Genomic DNA, 18,899 nt, shown 5'->3' with positions numbered 1-18,899 from the left:
TGTTTGAGGCGATGTCTCTAACAAACCACCCAAGAGCTATCATTCTTTCAATACATGTATTGAAAGAGTTTACTGGGTGCTAGATTCTAAGCCTCAGCCATCACTCACCATACATGGAGCTGATATTCATACTGGAGGAAGGTAGTATCTTCTATGTCATATTATTAAGCATGCCTGCTGTCTTTAGGCTTGTCCAGTCGTCTCACAAGGCACTACCACGTGGCCTGACATACTCATCTGCTCCGGCTCTGACATACGTGGCTTCCAACATTTCCTCATGGCCAAGGACAAATGAACATGTCCTGGTCCTCTTCTATTTTTCTGATCTACCTCACTTCAGACACCACCTGCCAACTTCATTCATCAGCGAGATCATTCAGGATGCATCCTGCTTCACCGTCCTGGATTTCTCCACTTCCTCTCTTGACTTCTTCCCTCCAGCTTTCCATGTTAACCTGACACCTGCCTCATCTTTAAGACCCACTTCTGACATCATCTCTTTCAAGAAGTGCTCTCTAGCCTCCCCTCTCCTAAACACAGGGAGAGCAAGCTAGTGACATTTGCCCATTTCCTTATGCAGTCACTATCACCCGTTCCAAGGATACCTCCGTGCTCTGAGTATGCGTTTAAAAAGGTACACATTTTTTTCTGACAGCTAGGCAAAGGTGAATTCACAGTTTCCATTGAGCAATAATCATAGAACCACCTAGGGCATCTGTGCTTTCACGTGCTCTGAAGCCTATTTAAATTCTATTTTGCCCTTGCTTTCATCTACGTACCCTTCCCTCCTTTCTTGTCTTCTCCTTTGATGGGAGCCCAGAAGCCAATTCAGTTTTTTTGCTATAGAGGATAGATGATATTTCCTTTCAGGATAGTTTTCATACTAGTTAACTGCAGCACAGGATGGGATTTTTTTTTCCTCCTATTGCTAAATTTGGAATCTCAAAACTAGAAGCAGTAGGACCTCCTTTACTCTCCCAGCTCAAAAGAGTGTCTTTGCTACTGATTTCCTATGCACGAATGCTTCCTGGAGTCCAGGGACTGTAGTTCCTGGGAGAAAAGAAGAAATTTTCATTGAAAGTGTTCTGCCTGGCTCTGCAGACCTCTCTGAAATTAACTTCACATGGTATCCAGGCCACTCTATGTTGCCACGGAAACCAACATGTCAGCTCAGCAAAAAAAATAAGATAAAGATTGGTAAGGAACCACAGATGCTACAACCTTCTTTTCAATTTCTCTTTTGTCTTTGTACAGGTGTGTGTGTGTGTGTGTGTGTGTGTGTGTGTGTGATTTTTCCAGTCTCAGAGCTGGGACTCTCCAGCTTGTCTTCTCAACTCTTGAAACTCCTTGAGATAGTTGGTCCAGGCTGTGAGACTAAAAAGAGAAGTTTTTCTATTAATATCTAAATGATGTCTTAGGAAAAGAATTAAAAAAAATGTTATGTAAGAGGAAAAGCCCACTATTGGTCTGAAGACTAAGTTACATTCCACAGAAAAGAAAAGAAAAAGCCATAGTCAGTGTTTGGCTAATGCCTCTGCTGTTAGGCCAAGTCTGCTGCAGTCCACAGCCAGGGGGGAAAGCATTTCATTGAGTTCTCAGAGGGTTGTATAAAGGTTCCTGTTTCAGCCGTGTCAGGGAGTTACCCACTAGGCAGTGCAGTCACATTACACTTCAGTTTGAAGAAAGGTCTATTGATAAGTCTAGGGTCTTCCTTATATTCACTGAAGTCTTCATTTAACAGGGTGGCAAGATGGGAGAAACTCTGAGGCCCCAAGTGATCTCAGAAGCTTCATCTGTGCCAGTGAGATGTACCTATCCAGACGTGTGACTGTAGCTGAGGTCTGAAGTCTTGGTCCCTTAGAGAAGTAAAGTGTTAATCAGAGAGTGAGTGAGTACCACTAACTGAACTGAATGCAGTAGGAATGTGAAACTGAGTAAGTGTAAAAGTCACTTAATCTTCATACTGAACTTACATGCTGTGTTACCCAAGGTTTATAGACACAGTCCTGTGACTGAATGAGAATCAAAGATAAGGTCACAGAATAAGAGGCTATTATGAACCTGCTGGCCACCACCCCTGTGCTCCTTTCTCCATTGGACATTGTGTTATAATTACTACTGGGGGGACACACAGCATTGTCCAAGTGCCCTATGTTACACTCTGCAATTCTCTCCTCGTATCCTCACATATATGCACAATTTCCAAACAAACCATTAGAGAAAGTGTCAGTGGCTCCATGAAGGGCTGTCTGGTCTACCAGGTAAATGAACTACCCATTAAAGATGACAGAATTAAGACGTAACTTCCTTACTTTCTCCCTTGCCTCTCCTTCCATTTTTTCTTCATTCTTCTTTTTTAATGAATAGTTTTTGAAAATTTGTTCTGTTTAAGTTTCTGCATTTAGCACAGGGCTAAAAAAAAATGCAAGTGCCTAGACTTTGAGCTACCTTTTTACTCATCTTGTTGACATATCAGTGTGAGTGTGTGTGTGCATTCATGTGCATGTGCGTTCATGTATGAATGTGTGTGCAGGTGTTTATGTGTGTGTACGTGTGCACTTGTGTGTATCCATCCATGTATGAAAGACTGCATACATGGTTCTTAATTTTCTCTTCGTAAAATAATTAGTATTCTTTTCTTTTTCCCTGACATGTTAGACATTTAAGGTACAATATGGTACATAGGATGAGTACCTTGTCATGAACACTACACAGCACTCTATTCTTTAATTTTTTCATTTTTTCTTCTTCTTAATGAGTACCTATCTTGTTACGCAGTGCCTCTAACCTAATGTTATCAATAAAGTTTTATTGCTTTAAAGCTCTTCTTTATTTATGTGGACATGCATTTATGCAGATATGTGTGTGAGTGCTGTAGATGCCAGAAGAGGGTGCTTGGTCATAGACAGTTATGAGTCACTGGATATGAGTGACTCTGAGTTCACCTCCAATCCTCCATAAAGGCACAATGCATTCTTAGCCAGTATGCCATCTCTCTCCCGTGCCAAGTTTTAAAGTTTTGCCACTGATATTTTGTCTTAATCTCTTAGGAACTTGATTTTTGGTTGGTATTCTAGAGTAATTCAATGTCTCTTCTTTCTCCTCAACATGAATAAGCACACGTCTAGCGCCACCTATCACTCTTTCACACCCCTTAGTGATCTGCAAGACAGAGCTGCTCATGTTCCCGGCTGGGGTCCGTCACATCTCATCTACCCCCCCCATTACTCTCACAAGGTCAGTTTCCTCAACCATTGAGCAGCAGATTCTGAATGTTTCCTTAATAAGCATTTTATGCCATTGATTTTCCAAATGCGTTCTGACCCAAGATCACCATAAACAGGACTCAGCTGCCTTAAAATGCTAAGAAATTACTTTATGGTCTTTGAAAATGACTTCTTAATGTAGAGCTTTCACGTTTTCTTGAAAATGATGCATTTTGTTGAAATCAGTAGGACTCTGCACTCATCAGTTCAAAGTGATAGTGTTTGTGCCTTTGTTTGCTTTTGCTTTCTGTGTTTTGAAATACATAACCACACTTACGGTATTTCACTTAACCTTTGATTGCTATTTTTCAACTTATATATAAATGGTTTACTGTTTCAGCAGTATCTGTGTTCTTGGCATATATTCTCTTATCCTTGTACTTCCATAAGCCATGATATTCATAGAAAGTGTAAACGAGCTATGGTGGAACATGACTAAAATCCTAGCATCTGGGAGATAAAGGCAGAAGGATCCAGAGTTCAAAACTGTCCTTTGGCTCTACAGATGGCTCAGTGCTTAAAGGTGTTTGCCAGCAAATTTCATCATTTGAGTTTGATTCCCAGAATCCATCGGGTGAAAGGAGAGACTTCTGAAAGTTGTTCTCTGATGTCCGATGTCCCCCATTCTACCACCTAATAAGTGAGTAGATATAATAGCTTTCCAGGCATGCAGTATTTGTCTTTAATCCTGGCACTCAGGAGGCAGGGGCAGATGTATCTTTGAGAGTTTGAAGCCATCATGGTCTACTTAGCAAGTTCCAGATGAGTCAGGGATAACAGTAAAACGTTGTCTAAAAATATTTTAAAAAATAAAAGTGCAAAGATTAAGTGAACTAAGATTTTTGTATGCATTTTTCCCTGCTTTCACATATAGGAAAAGAATACATAACAAAAACATAAAAATGGAAATGACAGAATGTGTCCTGGTAGTGTAACAACTTCCCCTGTCACATATATTGCCCTTGTCTTTATCAATTTATAAAAGTCAAACATTTTTACAGATTTCTATTGCTATTCAATTATATCCATTGTTGCAAGGGAAGTCTTTTTCTAAGCGGTCTAACTGATGTAGGAACATAAAACAAGGGCTGAAGAGATGATGGCTCAGCCATGAAGATTGCGTAGTGGTCTTCCAGAGAGCCTGAATTTGGTTCCCAGAAACCATATCTGATAGCATGCAACCACCTGTAGCAACAGTTCCAGGAGATCTGGCATGTTCCTCTGCCCTCCCTGAGCAAAGTCATACATGAGCACATACCAATTCACTATACACATATACATATAATTAAAAATAAAAATAAATCTTAAAAAAGAAGTATACAAACAGAGAAGTAAGCAACAGAACCAGGTTTGCTAGCACAAGTCTTTAATCCCAGCACTCAAGAGACCGGGGCAGGAAAATCAGGAGTTCCAGACCAGCCTCAACTACATGGCGAATTTCACATATCTGTGCATTGTGAACCAGGAGGGATAGAGAGAATTCAGCAAATTTTTATATTAGTCTGGGCTTTGAGAAGTTGGAGAAATGGAGAAAGGGAAGGAGAGAGGGAAGGAGGGAGGGAGGGAGGGAGGGGGAGAGAGAGAGAGAGAGAGAGAGAGAGAGAGAGAGAGAGAAACAGAGAGACAGAGAGAGAGAACACAAAAGAAGCAAAATTGCAAACTCTAATAGAAAGAAAAATATTGCCCTTACTTAGTCAATTTCTCCTTTTGTTACTCATCAATGTCTCAGTGAAAAGCCACAGGCAATGATCAGGAAGAGAAAATTTAACATGCTGTCTGAAATTAGAAACTATTTTTTATCTAAAAAAATAAGTACAAATGTCAGAAGCCACAATCTTTCATATTTTCTGATAGCTTGAAAACATGCAAATATTTTTCCACTCATGAGTAGGTGAATGGACAGACATGCAAAACTGGAGGCAGTTCTAGGGCAAGCAAGGGCAACATGAACATCAGAACCATTGGTAGTTGTTCTACACAGTAGCTTCCCCCATCATCCCTGAATAGGAAAGTTTTCTAGAATCTTTTCAGTTGTCTGTTAGAGGCAGAACCCTCTATCCTCAAAGCAATGTTCCTGTAAGCGCCTATGTACATGCATTTACTGTCCTCTCTGACAAGAGACTCAGAATGGATGCTATGGGCCATGGCAGGAATGTATAACATTTCTTAAATGACCTGAGGCTTATATCTATGTCACAGCTTCTTTCAGTGCCAGTTAATCAAGAACTATCTTGAAGGCAACTTTCCAAGTGCCCTGTGTCATGCACAAGTCTGTCTCCTGTCTTTAAACTTGCATCCCCTCACCTCAGCTCTGAATTGGACCTTTACAACGGAAGGAATCACATATTTCCTTTTGAACTGTTGTTTTCTTAGTAGGGAATACAACTTTACATATAGGTATTCAGTACACACCTGCTGAATTCAGGAGCATAAAATGTAAGTGACCGCATTACACATTTGACAAAATATTAGCTGGTAATGAGTACCTTCTAGAGTTAACATGAGCTGGGTTAAGGTATCACTTACTATGGCTATTCTGTAATGCTCTCCAGCCATTCAAATTTTATATCAAAGACCAAAAAGGCAAAGTCAAGTAAAAATCTGTGTAACTATTAGCTAACGTTGAGAAATTCTTTAACTGAATTTCGGGAGACATAAACATTTTATGGGACAACATATCTGATGATCCTTAGGTATTCTCCTTAATTGTAATTTTATATACTACCCACATCTCTGGTAAGAGGAATTCTGCTAATGGCTTCTAATTTCTTTCTATTTGGTCAGCTGTGATTTTGCTTCTGTAACCACAGGGTGTTTGCAAAGGGGTTAGAGACTATTACTATAGGTGATAGGAATTGTTGCTGGTGTTTAGAGGCCAGAGTCGCTGCTGACCATGATCCTGATGACAAGGCAACTTCCTCCACTGAAGAGCTGTCCAGTCCAAGGCATCTGGCAATCTTGAGACTCCATAAGCAATCATGGTTATGTCGTCATGTGTCCTCTTACCCCACAAATGCTCTACTCCAGTGACTCTTGTCCTTGATCTCTAGCACACACACACACACACACACACACACACACACACACACACACACACACACACAGACAGAGAGACAGAGAGACAGAGACAGAGCCACAGAGACAGAGAGAGACAGAAACACAGACAGAGACAGAGCCACAGAGAGACAGAAAGAGTGACACAGAGAGGGCGGAAGAGAGGGAGAGAGGGAGAGAGGGAGGGAGAGAGGGAGAGAGGGAGGGAGAGAGGGAGAGAGGGAGAGAGGGAGGGAGAGAGATGTGGTGATCATGGAATCCAGCAGAAGCAATCAGGTCACTGCTGGTCCTGGTCTTATTCTTCAGAGCCAGGACGACCTTTCTCTTGGTAATAGGAACAACATTATTTGTGAAATCTCATCAATTTTTCTCTATCTTTCCTCCTACCTCATCCACTGCAATCATATTTGCTTTTAGCACGGTGACCCCTCACTTATTTTTAGTCCTCCAGTTTATTGTTCATTCCGTGGACTTGGCATTGCTATTTGATTTCCTCAGCTATAACTTAGAGTGACTTAATGCTATATATCTATGTAGTCTCTTCTCCTCTGATGAAATTCAGTGCCTTTAGTCTCTTCACACTCCGCTTTTTTTTTTTTTTTTCTTTTTTTTTTTTTTGGAGCTGGGGACGAACCCAGGGCCTTCGCTTCCTAGGCAAGCACTCTACCGCATTGAGCTAAATCCCCAACCCCACACTCCACTCTTACATACGAGGCTAGTTATTCGCCTCCAGTTATCAGTGAGCCCAAACACATAGTCACGACAGTGTTAGTGTTCACAGGCCAGAAGCACACTAACACATGCAAACTTTACATGAGCGAATGTCTGCCCATGTGGGTCACATGAAACTGCATAATTGATATATAAATATGGGGCACAGGTAGATTCTAAGAGTCAATGAAACCTTTATTCAGACTCAATTTCTTTTCCCTTGACACCATCCACAGTGGCTTGAGTTTGTGGTTCAGTTTTAAGCTTATTGTTTAAGTTAAATAGTTCAGCTATGTAGATCTGCTCCATACCTGATAAGTGTGACAACTTTCAAAATTTTTGGGCTGAACCGGATATTGGAACCAGCCTTCTAGGTCTGGCTGCCATCTCATACTAAACAAACAGTTTACTACAAGGAATTCCCAGAGGCAAGGCTGGGAGACACAAACTACAATTGTCCTGTATAAATACTACAATTGTGATCACTTATGCAATTTTACACATTGACATTTCCAAGCTACACATGCATGACAGTAACTCTAAAGACAAGGCACTTCGTGAGACTCCAGCTATACCAATGTTGCTCTGGAATTTCTTGTAAGTAAATGAAAGTCTTCTAACTCATGTACAGTCATATAATGACTCATATACATATAGACAGTCTTGTGGTCCATTCTACGAACAGCTTTACTTGGTCATATTCCAGTCTGAGACAAACAGTTACATACAGTCATCATCCAACCAGTATAAAATATTATGCGGAACCCTCAAATCACCTTCTTTTTTGCTCTGAGGCATTGCCCCTACAAAAACACTTAGAGGACTTTCTGATCTTTAGAATCGCAAGTCAGTTGCACTTTCCTTGAACAATTTATAAAAATAAATTAGCTCTTTCCTGTCGCTGTGCTGCTTATAGCACCATTTAGTTTCACTGTATGGCCAGAGCTCATTCTTAAGCAGATGGTCATAGTAACCCCTCTCTGTTTGCACCTTGTATATTTCACTGAATTTTGTGTTGTTTTTATTTTGGGGTGCCTAGAAATAACACGTAATGTGTTCTAGGATAGTCTTTTGTTATAAGTAAGCAGGGCTTTTTTGTTGATTAGGATCATAACAAACTAACTAACTAACTAAGCAACTAACAAGATGCTGGGTATTCAAAGGTTCAGTAGGTTCAGCAAATAGTGTTTATCCCGGTTGTACTGATCTTTACTGTAACGAACACCACTATATTGTCTTATCAACTTGAGCATTCACATTATGCTTTTAAATTGCTTTCCTGGCATCATTTATATGGGCAGACTGAGTCCTCTCTTTTTTATTCAATATATGAATGTATTATCCTTGCTTGATTGCCTTCATAATAAATATAACTAGTGACTCTTGGTTTTACTGACACCTAATTTTTATCTTTGTTGTTTATGGAGACATATATATATATATATATATATATATATATATATGTATATTGCTGTCTTTGCAAAACTCTATGAATAGCTGTAGTTATTTCTTCATAGCTATTATATTCCATAACTAGATAAGCATCCCATTTGTCCTTTTACATTTTGTGTATAATCCATCTGGCATTTGTTTCTTTGTGGAGCTTGAAGCCTAAGACAGGTTTTATTTAATGTGGCTATGAAATTATCAAACTCCCTGTTAAAAACTAAATCTTTTCTGGTATTACAATCCAAGTTTTTTCCGTCATAAACTAGTTATAAATTAGTTACTTATGTAATTATATTATAGATATAAATTAGTTACTAATGTGTTAGTTTGTGTTGGAACTCTCTTTGCTGTTCCATTGCTCTCTTAGTCAGCTGTTCATCTATGTGCTGCATTGATTAATTACAGCAGCTGTGTAAAACTGTCAACATTCAACATCTGATAATGCACCCAGGTTGATCTTTTTGACCTTTTGCTCGTCAATATTTTGTCTTTGTGGTCATTTGCATTTCCTTATAACATTGGAATTATCTCATTCCTTTTCACAAAATTTCTCCAGGTAATTTGTTTGGAATTGTGTTGAGTCCGAGGGTCAATGATAGGTATTTGAAATATCATTGTAAGTGAGTCTATTTTAAACTTTTATTGCCCAGTTTTGGAGCTGCAATAGGGAGCTGACTATTTTTAGTCTTCCACCCCCACCTCCTCTCTTTCTCCTCTTTCCATTGTTTCCTCCTTAGTCTCCTCATCTCTATTTTCTTCCAAATTTCTCCCCCCTCAGCCTTGAATTAGAAACTAGGGCTTCAGAGGATTAATCATATTGTCTACTGAGCTACATCCCAGCCCAACACTATCTTTTGTTATTAAACTTCAATCCATAAAATCAGTGTGAGTCAATGACTCCTTCTAGGTATTTAATGATTCTTCTGTTCAGGTTCCCACATCAGGAAGATGGAATCATCATTATTTCCTCATTTTCAATCTTTAATTTTCATTATTCTGGCTTCCTTTCATATCTGAATAAGATCTACAAATTTGATTTTATTTTTTAAATAAAACTCATACTGTGGCTCAGTCTGGTCTCAAACTTACAGGGTCCTCCTGTTTCACTTTCCCGTCTGTTTAGTTAACAAGTATGAGCCACCATGTCCAGTTTCCAGTATGAATGTGATATGAAAATTTTTACATTGGCTTTGGCATTCTCCTAATAAGAGGGCAGCATGAAGTAACTCATGCTACCCTTGCTCCTGCCAACCTTTCCTTTCTGCCCTTTCCTCCTCTGCTCCTTTCTTCCTCTCTTTTCCCCTTTTTTCCTATGCTTTCTGTTCCTTGTCTTCCCTTTTCTATTTCACTCTTTTATTTTATCTTTTAGTCTTGGGACTGAATCTGTGCCACATTGAGAGTAGGTAGACTTTCCCCTTTCTATAACTCAGCACTTGAGTCTCCAAATAAAGTATGAACTATCTGTTACAAAAACAAAAAACAAAACAAAACAAAAAAACCAAAACAAAAAAAACCCAAAACAAAACAAAACAAACAAACAAAAAAACCAAAAACAAACAAACAAACAAAACAAAAACAAACAAACAAAAAAAAAACCCAGAAAGCTCTATGGAGACATGAGGGAACTAAAAATACTTTAACTTTGAATTCTACCTGAGCAGACTCTCTAGTCCAACTTATATGACCTAAGCACCTACAGTGGTGATATGGATTGATGATGTAATCCTGGAGGAAGACCCCACATTCAGTTTACCAACACCTTTAACAGTATGCTTGTATGACAAAGTATCAGGGGGACATTTGCTCTTATCATGTTTTAAGACATGTTTAATGACACATAGAATGCCAAACGATAAAATGCAGACTGAAAAACAGAGTACTTTTGCAGGACATTTGATCACAATGTGAACCTCAAGATTGTAAACTGGAAACATCTGTTTTTGTTGTGGTGTGGCTTGGCCCTAGCACGTACCTTGGAAAGATATAATTGCCCACTTAATCATACAAAGCCCAGTACCATCCATCCCTTAAGAACATTTGTAACAACCTGTAAAGGTACAGCGTGGAATCTTAATGTCATCCGCCATATTGTCCTCACAGCGTCTCTCTCTCTCTCTCTCTCTCTCTCTCTCTCTCTCTCTCTCTCTCTCTCTCTCTCTCTCTCTCTCTCTCCCTCCTGTCTCTTCCTTTCTGTTCCAGTCTCCTCTTCTTCCTTCAAACTTCTCTTCCGCCCATCCCTCCTTCTCCTCCAATGACAGGCCTCCTTCTATAGTGTACCTGCCCCTCACCTGTATTTTACAAATGGAATGGGGAAAAGGTTCTGGTGAAGTCACCTGATTCCTGAGTACTGGACTAGGCAGCTGTCCTTGGGGCAGTGGAATTAGCATCAAAATATAGATAACTCCAAGGAAAACCACATTTCCCCCTTTTTGTCCAGTTAAAAAGCCTTTTCACTTATATATAAATTGAGTACAATTACTACCATTCTACAATTTATAAAGCATATGATATACTCAACACCCAGTCCATCACTATATCAGTTAAACAGAACATTTAGTTATCCATTCCAGCTTAAGAAAGGCTTAAAATCTATAGTATATCCTGGCTAGCTTGTATACTATCTGATAACTATCCAATAAAATATGTATATTCAGAGTTAAACAGCATGATAAGGCTATGAGACTATAATCAGTCTTCAATCCTGTCATATATCTGAGAATGACCAAATATCTACACACATAGGAAGCCTAACATGGCTTCTAGAACTGAGATGTTGTAGAGACAAATCTCCACTAGCACAGTCCCCTGTTAGCAACATGTGAGTGCAAGTTCAGCCTTCTGGCCCAAAATCAACTGACAGACTCTTGAAATGCAGATTTTGAAGGGCTGATCACCTGTCTTGAAAGAGTTTATTAGTCAACTATTCTGCATAATTTGTCCTTTTCTGGACAATATTAGTCTGCAGATGAAACAGGCAGTTTTGTCCAGTGGCTGCCTACTATTGATGTCATTACAAACTTCTAAGTTGATAACACATGTGAGTTAAGGGCCAAATAGCAAACATATTGCTGACTTTGTGAGAGTACTTTTAAGATATTATTAAGATATAAAGACAACAGTACAGATTGTCTTATATAGATAGATAGTTTTCAAAAATGTTAGAAATCCACAAAATTTGAGATTTAAAGTTATTTATCTTTTGTTGAGACATATCTGCTCCTAACAGTTCCCCTTTGGCAGATTTATCAAAGAATTTGAACATCTCTGCCTCCAGGTGAGGCAGTAGCCCACACGTTTAACCCAAGAGCTGTCTGTAAACCAGAGCTAAATAAAGTCAACAATAGGTCAAGGGGTGGGGCAAACAAGTAGTTAACAGGGAGTGCACAGGAAGCACAGGAAAGAGAAAGAAGTGTCTTTGAGTTGAAGGGTGTTTAAGACATCATGGAGAAGGAGAAGGAATATTTTCCTTCTAGGAGATCAGTGGTGTAGGAAGATGAGCTGGGTGCTTTCTCTACTTCTCTGATCTTGCAGGCTTTCACCACAGCACCTCTCTCTTCTTTTGGTCAATCAAACATTTGGGATTTAAAAACAAACCAAAACAGAATACACATATGTGCTGCATTCTCTGATGTTAATCTGCTAGTTTGGCTAACAGGCACATTTGAGGAGCTATAAAACAAAAACACGAAATTCGTTTCTTTCCTAAAATTAGGAGTTGTTGTTTTGAGGTGTTTTTTACTGTGTATTTTTCTACTGTACTTTATTTTTTAGGTCATCATTAGTTTCAATACTATAACAGCAACATTTTCCCCTTTAAAGCCTTGTCTAGCTGCTGGTAACTTATGTCCTATTCTAGTGGATATGTTTTAGGTCTTTGTATGTTGTCTGGAATAAGAGCGCCATGATTTAAATAAAAACAAGGATAGGAGCTGGTAATATGACACAGTGGGTGAATGCTTACGTTGCATACAGGAACACCTGAGTTTGATTACCAGTACTGGATCAGGCAAGATGGCACCTGTCTACAATCTCATCACCTTTCAGGTTGAGAAAGAGGGTCAGATGAATGAATTTAAATATTTTTTTTTACATTATGCATTTGACTTTCTATTTGTATTACTAGGTCAGGCTAAAAATGGTGATTGATGATGACTTAAATGATGCTGAGTAAGTTTAGCATATTGGTCATATGTACACATAACATTCATCCAATATAGTTACTGATGTCATTTTCCTTCCTGTTTAAAGGAAGTCTTATTTATTTTCTTGTGGTTTTAAATTCACGGTGGTCTACTATTATGATCCTCATGAATGGACTTTGGTGTACTCAAATTTTCCTATGAATTATACTAATCTTTCCAAAATGTTCATGGATTAGTTTATATTCCTAATGTGCCCTACTTGAAGTGTTGCCTAGATATGTGATAAATAAAATAAATAAATACATAAATAAATAATGACTCTGTGTGTGTGTGCGTGTGTCTGTGTGTGTGTGTGTGTGTGTGTGTGTATACAATTTATTTATGTACCAAACACTTTGGCTTTTTGCTTGGCTTTTCAAGAGGTTCTTAGAGTGCATCCCTCACTGGCCTGGAATCAGCATGTAGTCCATGTAGGACTCGAACTTGCAATGATTCTCCTCTTCTAAGTGTTATGATTGCAGGCATATATTCCCATATCCAGGGATATTTTTTTACACTTTTGATGCTATATTGTATCCAGCAAAGGTGACTACACAAGAATAGAGAGAAAATTTTAGACGCAATCCAACAGGTCCACGCTTTGTTGATGCTCCAGTTATATGAACACCAAGACCACTTCACAGGTGGAATAGAAAGGAAGCAAAAGCAAGTGAGAAAGAAAACCCCTGGTCAAACACATGGGTTCCCATTTAAACCACCCAACCGCCTGTAGGTACGTGGTGTCATTATGACTCAAAGAGAAATGCAGAGAGGTTCTACAATTTGCCTGTCTTTGGATGGTTCTGTGTAGTAGAGTGAAAAGTTTTATCCAAGCCTCTAAGTCTAAAAAGCTATAGTTGCTCTCCTTTCTTCTATGTTCTCAAAAAAATTGTGAGAAGGTAGATTTTCAATCACTTCAGAGGTCGAAGGTACTGTCATTTGTGGTGATTCATCAAGACCGGTAATCGTGTGGTTTTAGTGTGAGATTTGGTTTGCACAAAGTGAAGTTATTCATAGCCTCATCAATGGAGAGAATGTGGATTTAATTCTTCTTGATCCAAAAAGACTCAATTCAATATAAGTTAAAATTACTTTTCAAGCATCATTTATATAGTCCATCATTTTTCTGAGACTCTGCGCTGATGCTGCTGAGGTGCAGGTCTGTGTTGTGCTTTTCAGAACCTCTTGGGTAGCTAGCGATACAATTAACAGCCATAGAACAGTTCACAGGCAATTTCACATTAGCCTGAAAGCTGATGACAGCAGTGAACAACTTTAAATCAGGTCTCAAAGGCCCCGGATACACGCTTTAACCCTCTCTACCTCAATAGCTGTGCAGAATTCTCTCATGTATAAAATGTGGATTTGAAAATTCCTCAAGAGATTAGTTTCAGGATCAAAGAGAATGTTGCCATAAGAGGCCATTCTGATTGCTTGTGAACCTTGGGGAGCTTGGGCTCTGCTAGAGGATTAATTTCAATGTGAAGGTCTTTTCCTCCTCCACAAGATGATTTTCACTCATACATTTAGTTAGAGGCTAAGATCTCTCCAGAGAATAAAATGAGCCATAACCTTGATTTCTGAAGCCCAAAGGCAAAGCGAGGATACTGCAATGTATTGCTACTGTATAATTCATAAATCCCCGGAAAAGAAAACTCAGAGCATGCAACCAGAAGATGTCTAGAACAAGTTAAGATCCAGCAATCTTGCAATACTCCCTAAAGGAAGTGGGTAGCTTGTGCTGAGTCCATTTTAATCCAGGGATTAAAGTCTTAACATCTGGATCATGGAAGAATCACATATTTTCCAACTTTGAGAGGCCATAAGGACCTGGGTCATGTAGGGTCTATGCACCCCATCTTCCAACAGAAAAATGTTAGCTTAGTAATGCCCATGATCAATGCAGGAGAGAGAAAAAACCCAGAACTGGAAATTTGTGATGAGATAAGTTTTATTTGGATGGATTTTTTTTTATATCTTTATTATCAGTTCTAATAGACTGCAAAGTCCACCACTGACAGAGATGGTGATGGCAATCTCAGAGTTACCCACCAGCCAAGGTCATTACAGTTTTGTGTTTGTCAGAACTCAGGTGCCTGTGTTCTGCTCTTGGGGGTCAAGTAGACTGATGGCATCTTTCCCTCCTCACTCTTAGATAAATCACCTGAGCCCTGTGGAAGGGTGTATTAAGGTACCCTTTGAAATTTGGGAAACTTTTCTTAATAAGAAAAAAATCACAATTTTTAATGACAGTATGAGTAAGACAGAAGTAAAAAATATAAGAGTAAATTAATAGACATTAAGGGATTGTAGGTAGGAAAGTTGGGTTATAATTGAAAGTCCTATTACACTGACTGCCCTTTGGGAGTCACTGTAACCATGAACCAGGTGGAGTCCATCTCCCAAGAGCATTTCTTCAGGTAGCAAACAAATCAACAAGTAGTGGTCACCTCTTCTTTGTCCGAGAGAATGGGGTGAATGGCAGGTTTTCTTCCCTCCCATTGGCTGTTTAAAGAATATACTGCCTTGAGTTTCAGGAGCTCCCCAGGAATAGAAGTGAGCATGTTGGTCTGGTGTGGCCATTTTACATTTACCTAAACACATATCATATTTGCTGGAAACCAGACATGAGAATCTCCCTTTGAGAGCACAGAGTGCTTTTCTTATAGGTGCATGGCTCAGTTAGACATTTAGGAAGTGGGTCTCTCTCCTTTTTTATTTTCTCCTTTCTACACATTTCTCTTCTCTCTGCCTCCTTTTCTTATCTCTATTGCTCTCCTAGTCAACCTCACTTTAGATCAAAATCTTGAGTCTTATTTTCTCCTTTAAATTATTTTCTGTTGCTTCACCTGAACTAATCTTTTGGTCCTAGACACTCATTTTCCAAATCAAGTGTTAACATCTTTGTCATTCTCACCTATGACCTTGGAGGGTAATCAGCATTTAAGTTGATCTTTGATTAGACCCTAGATCTGTCTTGGTTTAAGAACTCAAATGGTCTTGAGCCAATGGGTCTTGAGAGACTGAAACTCATGTTATCAAGAGGGATGTTAAAATGTCCTTTGGAAGGTATGTGGATCATTCACTGTGTAACAACTGTTCATTGTGGAAGTGGAGGAAAGTTAATTTTCTTAAATGAAATTAAGTTTTAGGGGGAGCATTTGGGTTTTAGCAGTCAACATCTCCCATATCATTTTTCCTTTCATCCTACCAGTCTGTTCAACCTTTTATATGCACACCCATATTGGGTGGACTCCGCTGGATGGACTCTGTGTGAGAAGTTCTGCTACCTTTATCCTCCAGAGCAGGCTGAGTCCAGTGGGTGTGAGATGAATTTGAGACTTGCTGTTACTATGACCCTGCTGTATTGTTTTGTTTTTAATCCCAGAGATGCTGTGAGATGGAAAAGTGCCTGGCATATTATATTATATATAATATAATTATATTATATTGATTTTTAAATGTCTTATGTGGAAATAGACCTGATTAACACATTTGCCTCAGTTAATATTTTCCACTTATTGTTTCACTTGTGAAATAGGTGTTTTCCATTCGCACTGAACATGAACATTGGACTAGGTGGTATCCTTGCTGAATAGAAGCAGTTGGAAAATAAATATGAAAATGAATGAATAAGCATGAGGATCAAGAATAAGCATTTGAAGTATGTATTAGTCAGTGGGCTGAATGGAAGCTTATAAGGTAGGGCTTCATATGTTACCATAGACCAGAGAATCTCTCTAAATAGTGAGAAGGAAGTTGAAACTTGAATATAATAATCCAGTGCAAATCATACTACAGCAAGTCTTGTGCCAGGAAGATCACACTTTCCAAAACCATTTAACAGCTCCCAGGGAGTCGTGTGCTTCTGAGTGATTTACCTAATTAGAGATTTGATAGTTCTGTAGCAGCCAACTCTTGCTTTGCAGAGACTTTACATAAACTCAGGCTCTACATCAGGAACAGATGTACACTTCAGACTCTAAGAGCCAAGGAGGGAGAATGCTTTGTCTGAGGCACTTGCCGAATTATAGATGTAGAATATAATCTTTCCTTGGTCTGCAAAGACAGGATTCCAGCTGACTAATGTTGAGGCATGTAGCCTGAGTATATGTAATATCAGCCACAGACCTATGGACACTTTATTTATGCTTCGTTTTGTTTTGGGATTAATTTTTATAGAAAGATGGTCCAATTGTGGTAATAGAATGAATAAGTACAGTTAAGCCCACACCAGGGTCAGAGATGGCTCATTCTTGTCTTATGTGGGCTGATCACGATTAAGCATGGGTTTCTGAAGTCATGGATTTCACTGGGTCTTTGGGATTCTCATTAGTTCACGGCATTGCCTTAAATTCTTACTTAATTGCTGATATTTGTGTGAAACTTGTTCTATGCACTGCTTACTGTATCCACAAGGAAGTAGTCTGTCTCTCTGTCTCTGTCTGTGTGTCTATCTGTGTCTCCCTATCTCTTTCTGCATATGCTTCTGTCTGTCTCTGTCCCTCTGTCTCTGTCTCCCTTGCCCCTTCTCCTCTCTCTTTATTGCTTTCTTCCAGACAGTTTTCATCCTCCTAAAGAACTAGGAGGAGTATTTTAAAAATAATTTCTGAAAGAAAGGATCACTTCAGAATGTATCCCTAGATTACAAACATGTGGACTCCAGTGCACTTCTTTTATAGTACTATTAAATTCAACCAAGCAGAGGCAGTTTGAGTCAATCGAGGGTGTTCTTTATCACTCCTTACTTGGTGTCATCTGGTCTATATTGGTAACAGTTGGAACAACCCAATCAATGACTGCATCCCCTGGAACTCTGGCTGTCTTTAGGCCGGATGTCATTGGTTTATCTAGCTCTTATGTGGTACAGATGCAAAGTAAGCATATGTGAACTGTAAATTCCAGATGATGTAGATGTTTGTCCTGCACAAATACAGGAGTTACGATCGGGAAGGAATTCCAACTGCAGCTTTGTAGCCACAACACTGAATGCAAACACAGTGACTGAGACCTTGGGTGTAAAGCCTGGCCCTTACCACATAAAGTAGCGCCAAGTATGTTGAGGGGACAGATGGGACAGCTTAAGCTTGGGAGATAGCTGAATCACGCAGACAGTTCTTACTCACACTTAAGCCAATTGCTCAAGTTAGGGGACGAAATGACTGTTCCTCTAGCACTTTTTTTTTCTACACTACTAAATATCACTGAACTAAGATGGTCTAGTAACTGCCATTGATAGTTAATACTGTCAGTTTGACAGGAACAGTAAGGCAAACTTCTAAGCATTCCATGGACAATTAACTTGATCATGTCTAGAAGACTCATTCTAAAAGTGGGTAGCACCAATTCCTGGACATAGGTCTTATGGTGCATAAAGACAAGAACTGCAGCTTAGCATGGTCATTTGTAACTCTCTTCTTCTCGTCTGTGACCCCATCTGATCAGTGGCTTCAAGATCCTCTCATCAGGACCTTCTTATGGCGATAGCCAGTTCCCTTGAACTGTGAACCCAAATCAACCTTTTCTCTTAATAATTGCTATTTCGGAGTATTTTATCATTGTTACAGGAAGGATACATTTCCTAATACTTGAGTAAGTTCTTAAAATGTTGCTGATTTCTAACTTACCTTTTCCTCATGCTTAAAAATAAGACTAGTCACTTTCAATCTGAAATCTGATCAGACAAATAGCAAAGGGACAGCTTCGTTTTAATATACTCTGCCTGTGGCAGGAATGCAAATATATGCCTTGTAGCTCCAGTAAAATCAGTGCCTAGAAATAAGGGGCTGGGTGTTCTCATATACAGGTTTATCATGTATAAATAAATGTTGCCAATTAGTCCACTTTCCCTCCTGACCCAGCATATTCATTGCACCTGCAAAATCAAGCATCCAAAAGATTTTGAATGACTTTTTAATTTAAATTTCTAACCACAGAGAGGAAATGGGAAAAATATATCATGCTTATGGCTGTCCAGTCTGGTTAGCTTGTCTATAGGACTGTTTAATTAGTTTGTTAGTGAGCCTCTCCATCGCTCTGAGTCTGGATCCTATCTACTGTTCCATAGTGATGTACACTGCAATCTTTTCCATTCCCAGAATTTAGCTCTTCCTTTCTTTTCTCCTTCATCTTGAGAGAGGTGACAGGTGATGTGAACTGGTAAGAAGAACATCAATTTTGTGCCCATTAGCCCTTTATCCAAATCTTAGCATCTCAATATACTACAGAGTGTCAAATT

The sequence above is a fragment of the Rattus rattus genome, chromosome 7 (assembly GCF_011064425.1).
Source record: "Rattus rattus isolate New Zealand chromosome 7, Rrattus_CSIRO_v1, whole genome shotgun sequence".
Taxonomy (NCBI): domain Eukaryota; kingdom Metazoa; phylum Chordata; class Mammalia; order Rodentia; family Muridae; genus Rattus; species Rattus rattus.
The sequence above is the reverse complement of the archived record's forward strand: the minus strand, read 5'-3'. Positions refer to the sequence as shown.